This window comes from Oratosquilla oratoria, chromosome 36, assembly GCF_046742065.1.
Source record: "Oratosquilla oratoria isolate Oo_2021 chromosome 36, ASM4674206v1, whole genome shotgun sequence".
Classification (NCBI taxonomy): domain Eukaryota; kingdom Metazoa; phylum Arthropoda; class Malacostraca; order Stomatopoda; family Squillidae; genus Oratosquilla; species Oratosquilla oratoria.
This window is the reverse complement of record NC_134812.1, coordinates 32,449,467-32,463,434: the sequence shown is the minus strand read 5'-3', so window position 1 is coordinate 32,463,434 and position 13,968 is coordinate 32,449,467. Positions and strand designations below refer to the sequence as shown.

The window sequence follows — 13,968 nt, the reverse complement described above, 5'->3', positions numbered from 1 at the left end:
TAAAAGTATTAAAGAGACCAAGTGCAGACATGCTTTAGGAAGACAGCAATTGATATGTTTCAAAGATAGAAATGGAGAGATCATTGAATGCAGAGACAGAGTGGTAATGAGAATAAGAATTTTACCAAGAGCTTTACTTGTTGAAGACCATTGATGAGTCAGTAAATTCATCTGTAGATGTTAGCAGTGTACCAGATTATAAACGAAGAACTAGAATTTGCTCTAAAAAATATGAAATGAGGAAAAGCACCTGGAGAAGATGGTACATCAATAAATCTTTTGAAAGACACAAGGAAAAGTTCATGTTAAGTTAGCTCAGTTGTACACATAGTGCTTACATCAAGAAACCGTTCTTGAGTCCTGGTGCAATGCTATAGTGATTCTGCTTCATAAAAAAGGAGACCAGAAGGACCTTAGTAATTTTTGACCGATTGGCTTGCTATCAAATGTCTCCATGTTCCTTACAAATACACTAAGTCAAGTTTTAGATGGAAACAAACTGAGAGAACAGACAGGCTTTAGAAGCAAATATTTGACTCTAGACCATCTGCAGGCGATGAACCAGCTGACCGAAAAAATGACAGAATACAATGTATCTCTTTGTTTAGCTTTTGTAGATTACTTGAAGGCCTTTGACTCAGTAGAACAAATAGCAATACTAAACTCGCTATGCAAGCAGGGTACAGATTGTAAGGGATCTAGAAAAGATTTAAGTGAAAGGTACCACTGTAATTCAACTACATAAAGATACAGAAGAGATCAAGATCAAGGAAAGAGTATGGTAAGGTGATACAATTTCACCTATATTACTTACAGCTTGCTTGGAAGAGATTTTCAGAGGGTTGAGTTGGGAAGAGAAAGGTTTGAAGATTAATGGTGAGTATTTGAATCTCCTAAGATATGCAGATGACATTATTCTTATTTCAGAAAGACCAGAAGACTTGCAAGATATGCTGAGTTATCTGAACAAGGATAGTCTCAAATTAGGTTTAAAAATGAATAAGAGTAAAACCAAAGTAATGTTCACCACAAAACTTTAAAGTAAAGAGATTATAAATCTATGGTGTGGGTCTTGAAGGAGTTGAAGAATATAATTATTTAAGCCAGATGGTGAAAGTGACCAATGATCATGACAATAAAATAAAAAGATGTAGTACAATTGGTTAGAAAGTGTTTGGTAAGTATAATACAATCCTGAGAGGCTCGATGGTGCAGTGGTACTATTATCGAATGTTAATTCAGAAATCCAAGTTTGAGTCCCACCCAAGGGTGGAATAAATTCAGCATTGCTGCACTGCAAGCTGGCACTCCAATTTCAATGGGTAAGGAGCTGGGGCATCTTTTGTGTAAGGTCACAGAATTACCCATAGTTTGGGCCATATTTGACCTCTGAGCCCTCATCTGGGAGGGTAATAGCTGTTGATCATGAGTCCAACATATGATTCAAGTGCCTGGTGAAACTATGGTGAATCACACACACGCACACGTCGAACTTACGGCAAAGATTGGAACTCCGAAAAAAACACAATTTTTGTGGATTAGAGCAATGAGGGAGTACCTGTGTTGTACTGTGTATTACTTGGGAAAGGGAAAGCTCATGGTGTAGTGGGAGGGTGAAGAAAAAGGAGAAGGGGAGAAATCTGCTGGGAAGAGATGACAGTGAAGGGTGGAGATGACCTATGGGGAAATGTACTACTTGATATGATTATAGAACATATAATGATGCAATGGATACAAGAGAATACTAGGTATAGAAATGAGGAAGAACCATCGAGACTGGACCTAATAATCACATCAGAACCTGAAATAGTGGACAAGATTGAATATAAGACACCAATAAGTAAAAGTGACCACATATTGGTTGAACTGGAACTAAACGAGGAAAAATACATGGGGGGGGGAACGAATAATATTGAAAGGGAAGATTGATGTATGGAAAAGCAAATTTTGATAAAATAAGAGAATTTTTTCAAAAAGCAGACTGGGAAAGGATACACAAGGAGGAAACAACAGTAGAAGAGAAATGGAATATTTTGATAAAAATTTATAAAGGAGTGGAAAAGTATGTTCCAAGACAAAAACAAGAAAGATATGTGGTGTTGGTACAAAAGATGTAGGGAGTTAAAAGACAAAAGGTATAAAGCTTGGCTAAAATGGAAGAAAGACAGAGGACATGAAAAATGGAAATATATACTAGTTATAGAAATCAATATCTACAAGTGTGCAGAGAAGAGAGAAAACATGAAAAGGATGTCATAGAAAAATGTAAAGATCAACCAAAACTATTTTATAGATTTGTAAATAAACAAAAAACAACAACAACAAGAATTAGTGAAACTACGACAAGGAGTTGAATACACAGAGGAAATAGAAATGGCAGAAATTATTAACAAGCATTTTAAATCAGTGTTTATGAGGGAGAACATACAATTTACATAGGTCAAGTAGGAGGAGAAAGTCCCCTCTATGAAAGAGATAGAAGTAACAAGGAAAGAAATAATGAATCACTTGAGCCATCTTGATGTCAGAAAATCGTATGGACCAGATGAAATGGTAAACTGGACTTTGTGAGAATGCAGCTATGAACTAACAAAATACATACTCTAATAAGAAGTTCATTGAAAGAAGGAAAAGTTCCAGAAGATTGGAAAAGAGCAAATATAGTACCAATATATAAAGGGGGAAACAAGGAAGACCCTACTAACTATAGACCGGTCTCTCTTAAAAGTATGGTAGCTAAAATTTGTAAAAGAATTATCAAAATTAGATGGGTAAGGCATTTGAAAAAAACATACTAAATCCAAGGCAGTATGGATTTATACAAGGATGATCATATGTCACAAACTTGATGTGTTTCTATTCAAGGCTAATAGATGTAATACAAGAAAGAGATGGATGGGCTGATTGCGCATTTCTAGACCTGAAAAAGCTTTTGATAAGGTGCCACATAAGAAACTGCTAAAGAAATTAGAAAACTGCAGGAGGAATACAGTGCAAACTGCTGAAATGGATGAAAGACTTCTTGCATGAAAGAAAAATGAGTGGTGATAAGAGACAAATATTCTAATTGGGATGAAGTGATTAGTGGAGATCAACAAGGAACAGTTCTAGCCCCAATAATGTTTGCTATATATATTAATGATATGGATAAAGGAATTGAAAGTTATATGAGCTTCTTTGCGTAAAATGCCAAATTGTTGAAAAAAGTGAACACTGTAGAAGATTGAGTCACTGTAGAGTGTTTTCAATATAGTATGGGAATAGAGTACAAAGTGGGAGATGGAATTCAACATTAACCTCTTCACTACGGGGCACATTGCACGTCTGGCAGCATTAGCTGCCTGACGTGCGATGTTGCGTCATAATTATCACATAAAAAATAAAGTCAGTGCTCAATCGTTCGTTCTCTTTCACCCATGTATTTTGATAACCATAGAAAACTGATGAAGCCAGTTCAGAGAGAATGAAAATTACGTACGTACGACTACAATATAGTCAAGACGGCGACGTCAGCAACATCGAGTACCCACTTGCTCCTCATGCCGCCTACGTAGGCGTCACTATATGGAGTGGTTAAGTGTAGTGCAGGTAGTTCTCGATATATGCGACTTCGATATATGCGAATTCGCGTATATGCGATTCAAGAATTTGCACCACTTTTCGATATGTGCGGGAATATATTCGAAGATATGCGATTTGACCTAAAAAAAATAATAAATAAAAATAGTCGCGGCCGATTATTTTTTTCAAAATACCTATTATATATTTGAAGTTGGTGCGCATGAAGCCGTGTGGTAACACTGGCTGCATCAGCTAGGTAGAGCTGGCATCACTGCGGCGTTATCACAACAACAACACCAGCAGCTGTACAGACGGCATCGTCTTAGGCATCCTTCCTGTTTCATAGGCCAAACCATTGTCTTTCTGCAGGTAATTAAGCTTTTTGATACACAAATTAATTATTTTTTTCACAAACAAATTAATTTTTGATACTTATTACTGCCCCAATTAATTTCGTCAATTTTCACTCTCTGCAAGAATTATCGTTTATTCTCCGCACTGGATAAACTCTTAAGCAGTAAGCCTGCCTGTGTATCTCCAGAGCACATCAACAGTCAGTTTAAGCGTAGCAAGCATTCTGAAATGTGAATTGTAAACAGACTGATTTTTCAAACAGTTGAAGAAAATACGCTTGGCGAAATAAGTGATGTTTACGGTAGCGTCTTTTCCCGAGGAAGCATTGTTACAAACTTCACATGATGAAGAAGACCCCAATGAGCCTGCACCACTCAGCCCCTAATCCATTGCCTTGTGCTAAAATGTATGTAAACATATATGAGATGCAGTATGTAAACCCTTTGCCAAAATAAAATATTAAAAAATCCGAGTTGAGAACGTATCCCCCTTTTTCCCATAGGTTCAATAGTTCGATATATGCGAATTCGTTATATGCGGGGGGTCCGCGGAACGGAACCCCCGCATATAACGAGAACTACCTGTATAATGCAATTTGGAAGCAAAAAAAGCATAGCGGGATCATATACATTGGGAGAGGAAGAAATTAAAAAAGTGGAAAGAGAGAAGGACCTAGGAGTCATTACTATGAATAATATGTCCCCAGAGAAACATATAAACAAAATTTTTGGAGAAACTTATAATTTGATAAGATCAATCAAAGTGGTATTTACATACCTAGATGAAGAAATGGTGAAAAAAGTACTAGTCACTTTGATAAGACCAAAATTGGAGTATGCAGCGACGTGGTCACAAAGTAGAAATATATATATATAACAATACTTGAAAGAATACAAAGAGTAATTACGAAATTGACACCAACACTCTCAGAACTATCATATGAGGAGGTTGGCAAAACTTGAACCACAGACATTGAAGCAAAGAGAGGAGATTCGATAACTATTAATAGAATCATGAAAGGCATGGAAATTATTGATAGAGAGGATCTAATAAAATGGGATGGTAGAGATACAAAAGGATATGAAAATCAAATCAAGAAAGACAATTATAGAAGAGACCTGAAAAATAACAGCTTTCCCCACAGGATAATAGACATTTGGAAGAAGTTAGATGAAAAGGTGGTGTGTGCAAAAATGATACATGAATTTAAAAACAGGCTAGATAAAATGAGATATGAAGACGGGACACCATGAGCATAGCTCCCCTTCCCGTAAAATACGACTAGGTAAATACACACACATGTCTGACTGACAGCAAAGATTGTGACTCCGGAAAATAAACGCATTTTTTGTGGATTACGGCAAAGAGGGAGTACCTGTATTGTATTAGTTGGTAGGGGGAAAGCTCGTGGTATAGTGGGCAGGTGAAGAAAAAGGAGAAGGGGAGACATTATTGAGAAAAATGGAAGAAAATGAGGAAGGGGGCGAACGGACCCCAGACGTCAGAATGGGTGTCAACAAAAGGTGTGCAGAGGTATTAAAAGTAGAAATAAAGATAATAGCAGCTCAATGGAAAGAGAAGATAATTACTTTTATGGATTTAATGAGGGAGGAGATGACAACCTCCCCCGACTAGTAAGTATAGAGGAGCAACTAACAAAAATGAACAAAGCATGGGAGGTTAGGTTTAACCAATTAACACTAATTACACAAAGAGCTGTTAATTAGAAGAACTAAAGAAGGAGAATCAAAACCTAACTAAAGAAATATAATAATAATAAAAGTAAAAAAAAAAGTTAAGGATAAGAATGAGGAATTAACGAGAAGAGTCTACAGCAAAAGAGGTTTGTGGTTGAAAAAAAAAAAAAAAGTCCAAGCGAACAACAAAATTTAATTTAGAGATATAGCAAAACAACAGATGAAAGAACAAACTAAGGACACAGTTATTAAAGTGATGAGAAGGATAATATAGTAAGAAACATAGCAGATACAAAGAAATGTATAATTATATTAGGGATGGAAGAGAAGCATAATCCAAATAGGACTACAAGAGTAAAGGAGAAGGAAAAAGTAAACAAGGTATTAAAAGTAGTTCAAGAAGATGAACAAGAAATAGGGAAAGAAATTGAAGAAATATATACAATCAGGAAATACAATATAGATAAGACCAGACCAATTAAGGTTCAATTCAGGTCACAAATGACAGCAGAGAATATCTTATCAAAAACAGGGAAACTAGCAAAAAGTGATCTGTATAAACAGGTATGGATAAAAAGAGGGATGAATAAAGGGGAAATAGAGGAAGAGTAAACAAAAATAGAAGCTAAGGGAAAAAATGAGAACAGAACAGAGTCAAAAGAGAAATTCTAATGAAGTGTAGTGGATATGAAAGTGAAGAAATGGTTCATACCAGAGAAAAACAGAAGGGAAACAGAAAATAGGATGGAGGTCGCAGAAAATTAAGTGTCTTTCACAAATATAGATGGTTTAATAACAGGCTTGAATGAAATGAATGATTACCTGAGGGAAAAAGAACTGCACATAATGGGAATTGTAGAGACAAAATTGAAAGGTCCATTACCCAACAGTGTAGGACATGGTGTATATAATTATTGGATTAGAAACAGAGAAATAAATCAAGGTGGAGTTATGGTCCTGACTAAGAAGGATATAAAGGTGAGGAATGTTACATATGGAAGGAATAGAGTGGAAATGATTATGATGGAAATAGAGGACAGGGACAAGAAGAGCAGAAAGTTTGTGGTAAATCATGTGCCTCCTAAAATGGCATCATGGTAAGAGAATACAAAAATATGTTAGAAGACACAAGGATAACACTAAATAAGATAATGAAAGATGGAGGAAGAATAGTTATAATGGGTGACTTTAATTGTACAGAAATCTGCTGGGATGAGATGACAGTGAAGGGTGGAGACGACCTATGGGGAAATGTATTACTTGATATGATTATAGAACATACAATGACACAATGGATACAAGATGTTTCTAGAAATGGCAGAAATTATGAACAAGCATTTTAAATCAGTGTTTATGAGGGAGAATATACAACTTAGTGATGTTGAGTGGGAGGGGAAAGTCCCCCCCCTACGAAAGAGATAGAAGTAACAAAGTATGAAATAATGAATCACTTGAGTAATCTCATACATACATATACCAAGGCTTTTTCCCCCTTACAAGGGAGGTAGCCAAAAAGAAAAAGGCATAAAATAATTCACACCCTTTCCATCCCTAAATACACTCCACTCCCCTCCACCCTCCCTCCCATCTTAGGACCTCCTGGATGACGGGTCATCCCTGCACCTTGTCCACTGCCCTGGGTCAGAGACAGTGTTGCAAGTCACAGCACATCCACAGCAAGGCCGCTTCATTAAATCGGTGACCCCCCTCTCCGTCCCCCACCCCACCCCTGCATAAAAGGTCCAGATGAAATGGCAAACTGGATTTTGAGAGAATGCAGGGACGAACAGACAAAATACATGGTCTAATTAGCAATTCATTGAAAGAAGGAAAAGTTCCAGAAGATTGGAAAAGAGCAAATATAGTACCAATATATAAGGGGGGAACAAAGAAGACCCTACAAACTATAGACCAGTCTCTCTTACAAGTATGGTAGCTAAAATTTGTGAGACAATGATCAAAATTAGATGGGTAAAGCATTTGGAAAAAAACAATGTACTAAATCCGAGGCAGTTTAGATTTAGACAAGATCATGTGTCACAAACATTATGTGTTTCTATTCAAGACTAATAGATATAATAAAGGAAAGAGATGGATGAGTTGACTGTGCATTTCTATACTGAAAAAAGCTTTTGATAAGGAGCCACATAAGAAATTGCTAAAGAAATTAGAAACTGCAGGAGGAATACAGAGCAAACTACTTAAGTGGATGGAAGACTTCTTGCATGAAAGGAAAATGAGAGTGGTGATTAGTGGAGTTCCACAAGGAAAAGTACTGGCCCTAATAATGTTTGCTATAAATATTAATGATATGGATGAAAGAATTGATAGTTATACGAGTTTCTTTGTGGACGATGCAAAAATGTTGAAAAAAGTGAACACCGAAGAAGATTGTGAATCTGCAGAGTGATCTAAATAAAGTTTGGGAATGGAGTACAAAGTGGGAGATGGAATTCAACATTAAGAAGTGTAGTATAATGAAATTTGGAAGAAGCAAAAAAAGAATAGTGGGATCATATACATTGGGAGAGGAAGAAATTAAAAAAGTGGAAAAGAGAAGGACCTAGGAGGCATTATTATGAACAGTATGTCCCCCGAAAAACATAAACAAAATTTTTGGAGAAACTTATAATAAGATCAAAGTGGCATTTACATACCTGGACATAGAAATGGTGAAGAAAATACTCATCACTATGATAAGACCAAAATTGGAGTATGCAGGAACATGGTCACCAAGTAAAAAAAAAAAAAAAAAAAAAAAAAAAAAAAAAAAAAAAAAAAAAAAAAAAAAAAAAAAAAAAAAAAAAAAAAAAAAAAAAAAAAAAAAAAAAAAAAAAAAAAACATATGAGGAGAGCCTGGCAAAACTTGAGCAACAGACATTGGAGCAAAGAAGAGAGAGGAGACTTGATAACTATTTATAGAATCACGAAATGCATGGAAATGATTGATAGAGAGGATCTAATAAAATGGGATAGTAGAGATACAAGAGGATATGGAAATAAAATCAAGAAAGACAATGATAGAAGAGACTTGAAAAAGAACAGCTTTTCCCACAGGATAATAGATGTTTGGAACAGATTAGATGAGAATGTGGTGTATGCAAAAGTGATACACGAATTTAAAAACAGTCTAGATAAAATGAGATATGGAGATGGAACACCCAAGCATAGCTCCCCTTCCCGTAAAATACAACTAGGTAAATACACACACACACTAATAGAAATAATACAAGACAGGGATGGATGGGCAGACTGTGCCTTTCTAGACCTACAAAAAGCATTTGATAAGGTACCACACAAGAAACTAATAAGAAAAATAGAATCAATGGGTGGCATCAAAGGAAAATTATTGGAATGGATGGAAGACTACTTGACTTGGAGAAAAATGAGGGTAGTAATTAGAGATAAATACTCAAATTGGGAAGAAATGATAAGTGGGTTCCTGCAAGGCAATCATGTTTGCCATATATATGACATGGATGAAGGAGTACAGTGTTATATGAATTTCTCTGCAGATGACGCAAAAAACTAAGGTAAGAACAAAGGAGGGCTGTGAATCATTACAGTTAGACCTAGACAAAATCTGGAAATGAACTCAAAAGTGGGAAGTGAACTTCAATATCAAGAAATGTAGTATAATGGAGCTTGGAAAAAATAAAAACAGAATATCAAGAAATTATAGAATTGGTAAAGAAGAAGTCAAAAAAGTGAACTCAGAAAGAGACCTTGGAATAATAATCAGCAGACATGACAACTGACAAACATATCAATAAAATAGTCAGAGAAACCTTCATCCTATAAAGGTCAATAAAAGTGGCATTTGACTACTTGGATGAGGAAATGATAAAAAAAAATTTAGTTACACTAAGAAGACCAAAACTGGGGTACGCAGCAACATTGTGGACACCCAATACTAAAAAGAATATAAAGAAATTAGAAAGCATACAAAGAGCAATGACAAAGTTGGCACCAACTCTTTCCAAATTAATATGTGAACAAAGATTGTCCAAATTGGAATTACCAGCTCTGGAACAAAGAGGAGAAAGAGATCTGCTGACTATCTATAGAATTATGAAAGTAATGGAAATCCTAGATAGGAATGATTTACTAAAATGGGGCAATGGAAAAACAAGAGGGCACGAAAAGAAACTAAAAAAGGATAACTATAAAGAGATTTGAAAAAAAAAAAAAATAATAATAATAATAATAAATAAATAAAAATAGCTTCACACACAGAGTAATAGATACTTGGAATAATTTAGATAAAGAAACAGTATGTGTAAACACTATTCAAGATTTTAAGAAAAAACTTAATGCTGAAAGATACAATGACAGGTCACCATAAGCATAGTTCCCTTCCCATATAATACAACTAGGTAAATACAAACTAAAAGATAAACATGAAATAGTGAAAGTGCAATAAGGAAATAATGAATATATAGATGATGTAGAAATGTCTGAAATTATGAACAACCATTTTAAATCTGTATTCACAATTGAAAGTACACAAAATTGGGAAGGAAGGACAGAGATCCCCACAATGAAAGAAATAACTGTGACACAGAAAAAAATAAGGGACCAAATAAAAAATCTTGATATCAGAAAATTGCACGGGCTGGATGGAATTGCAAATTGGATATTAGAAGAATGTATAGATGAAATAACGGATAAAATATGCAAGAAAGGAAAAGTACCACAAGATTACAAAAATGCAAATATTGTACCAATATACAAAGGAAGGGACAGGGAAAATCCAACCAACTATAGACTGGTCTCCCTTACAAGTACAACAGTACAAAAATGTGAAAAAGTTATCATGAGTGAATAGATTAAACATTCGGAAGAGAATAATATACTAAATCCAAGGTAATTTGGATTTAGAAGGTGGAAGATAATGTGCCACAAACTTGATGTGCTTTTACTCAAGGCTAATAGAAATAATGCAAGGATGGGATGGATGGTCACATTGTGCCTTCTTAGATTTACAAAAAGCATTTGATAAAGTACCGCACAAAAACCTACTAAAAGCATTTGATAATGTACCACACAAAAAGCCACTAAGAAAAATTGAAACAATAGGTGGAGTACAAGGAAAGTTATTGGAATGGATGGAAGATTTCTTGAACAGGAGAAAAATGAGGGTGGTACTTAGAGGCAAGAACTTGACCTGGGAAGAGATGATAAGTGGAGTCCTGCAAGGCTCTGATTGGCTCCAATAATGTTTGCCATCTATACAAATGACATGGATGAAGGTGTGGAATGTTATATGAACTTCTTTGCAGATGATGTAAAACTACTAAAGAAAGTAAATACAGAGGAAGACTGAATCACTACAGAAAGACCTCGATAAGAGTATGGGAATGGAGTCAAAAGTGAGAAGTGAACTTCAACATCAAGAAATGTAGTATAATGGAATTTGGAAAAAGTAAAAATAGAATATCGGGACAATATAAAATTGGTACTAGGAAAATTAAAAGAATTAATTCAAAAAGGGACCTAGGAGTAATTATCAGCTAAGACATGTCACCAGACAAACATGTCAACAAAATAGAGAAGCATTCAAATTACTAAGACCAATGAAAGTGGCCTTTGACTACTTGGATGAAGAAAGGGTAAAGAAAATATTAGTTACATTGATAAGACCAAGATTGGAGTACATTGCGTCACTATGGACACCCAGTACTAAAAAAACATAAAAAAATAGAAAGAATTCAAAGAGCAATGACAAAGATGACACCAACACTCTCAAAATAGACATACAAACAAAGATTGGTTAAACTCAAACTACCAACCCTGGAACAAAGAAGAGAAAGAGGAGATCTACTAACCATCTACAGAATTATGAAAGGGATGGAAGTCCTTGATAGAGATGATTTACTAAAGTGGGATAAAAGAAAAACAAGAAGACATGAAAAGAAACTTAAAAAAGGATAGTTATAGAAGAGATCTGAAAAAGAATAGCTTCCCACAGAGTGGTGGATATCTGGAACAAATTGAATGAGGAAACAGTGAGTGCAAAAACTATACAAGAATTTAAGATCAAACTGGATGCTGAAAGATACAAAAGCAGGTCACTATGAGCATAGCTCTCTTCCCATAAAATACAACTAGGTAAATACACACATATATTTACATATACGCTGAATGGTTCACAGTGAACAGATTAACATCTTTTCAACCACAATTCACTTTTAATTCCATGCCATGGTTGAAAAGATGTTAATATGTACATATGTTAGCCTTGTAGGTCCACAGCAAGACTTCCAGCCTATCCCTGAAGAGATGTTATAGTCATCACACCTTTGCCACAGTAGTATATGCTTAGCAAGGTTGTATTTCTGATATGAAGTACATAGAAAGAGACTGGGCAGTGTTAAAATGGCCATGGTTGTGAATGTATTCTGTAACCAATTTAATCTGTGTGGGTATGCTGATCAGATATTAACCTAGTTTTACCTAGTTGTGTTATACTGCAAGGGAACTATGCTCATAGTGACCCATCTTTGTACCTTTCAGCATCTAGTTTGTTCTTAAATTCTTGTAGCACCAACATGCAACACTGGTCTATAACACCTTTCATGTCCACTTTTGTGTAGTTGGATAGCCCTGTATTCCTGCAGGGGTTTGAACCAAGATATCTAGCCTAAAACAAGATGCCAACCAAAACGCCTTTTTTTTCACCCCTAGGACCGAGCTGAGGCTTTCATAATTTAAATCAGATGTTCATCTCCACTACATGCTGGCCCCTAATATATATATATATCATGGTAAAACCACTGTTGGAGTAGAAAAGACTGAAAATGGGGAATCTATATATTTCGATTGCAAACTGCAATCCTCCGTGATTGACAAATGTGTGATTACATTTTTCACCTGTAATATATATATATATATATATATATATATATATATATATATATATATATATATATATATATATATATACAAATGCAACAATGACCACTAGGAAATTGAAAATGAAGTAAAGCATTTTCATGTAATTTAATCTTCAAAACTAAGAAGAGAGAGAATGAAATACAATATATATGAACATATCCTGAGTCCTTGGAGGGGAATGTGTAGATGACATGATGTCATGATGGAGGTGCAAATGGTGTTCTACATTCTGAATGTCTTCCTCCAATACATAAGGACATAAGAATGAAGGAGACTGCAAGAGATCATAAGGCCTACACTAGGCAGCTCTGTATCCATCACCACCTGTCATCCCCATCCACAAAGTTGTCTAATAATTTCTTAAAGCAACTGATAGTTTCAGCGCTTACTACATGGTTACTGCAAGAGATCATAAGGCCTACACTAGGCAGCTCTGTATCCATCACCACCTGTCATCCCCATCCACAAAGTTGTCTAATAATTTCTTAAAGCAACTGATAGTTTCAGCGCTTACTACATGGTTACTAAGTCTATTCTATTTGTCAACCACCCTATAAGTAAACCAATTTTTGCTTATTTTCTTCTTAAATCTAAATTTGTCCTGTTTAAATCCATTACTGCGAGTCCTACCCTGTTGTTTGAATAAGATGACCTTGTTTGCATCACCCTTGTTATGTTCTTATGTTAACATTTCCACTACTTTCTTTTGTGCAGTATAATGACAAGCCATGACACCTCGTGTGTGGGAGAACAAGTCCCATACATTAAGGACCACAATAGACTACATTCACACACATGACATACATCCAGATACAAAAGCTTGATGACATGGTAGCGTCCTTGCCAGACACACAACCCCAGTTACTGGTCATGAAAACGTGTATGTTTCTTCTGCATGTTGCCAGGTGATTTTATCCAGATGATGGAATATCCAAGCCCATCTCCACCATTGCACAGTGAAGGGGTTAGTATTATGTTGAACTTTATTATATAAGTGAGCAATCTCACATGCTACGATAAGTGCACCTTTTCCCATTGTGATGTAACTACTCAACAAGCTTCTTCATAGGTAAAAGAATTAAAAAAGAAATATATATATATATATATATATATATATATATATATATATATATATATATATATATATATATATATATATATATATATATTGGTGAAATCGTGTGGCAGGATGTTTTTGGTGTGAACCCACAATTGACCGAGGTCCTACCACAGACCAAAAGGTCTTTTATTATTCCTCTTATATCATAATATTTTGCCTAATGTTGTTTCATAAGAATAAATTTCTTTATCACATTTTTTTTAATGAGCTCTCAGTATCCTCAGCATGCACAAATCTTAATATTAATAATACTATAATAATAAAAATAATACCAAAAGTTTTTTCCCCCTTTGCAGGGAAGGTAGCCAAAGTCAAAGGCATACACTCCCACCTATTTCA

At 35.2% G+C, this 13,968-nt stretch overlaps 1 protein-coding gene across 2 annotated transcripts in view; it reads right to left on the bottom strand.

The window, feature by feature from the left end:
* LOC143018937 (PHD finger protein 12) overlaps nt 1-13,968 on the bottom strand; it is a 59,404-nt gene that overhangs the window by 34,636 nt on the left and 10,800 nt on the right. Inside the window, exon 1 of one of the 2 annotated variants that reach the window (XM_076174535.1) lies at nt 3,756-3,940. The exons of the other annotated variant lie outside the window; for it this stretch is intronic. The gene's annotated coding sequence lies outside the window, so the exon portion shown is untranslated. Of the gene's footprint in view, nt 1-3,755; nt 3,941-13,968 lie in introns of those variants that run through there. 2 annotated transcript variants of the gene reach the window in all.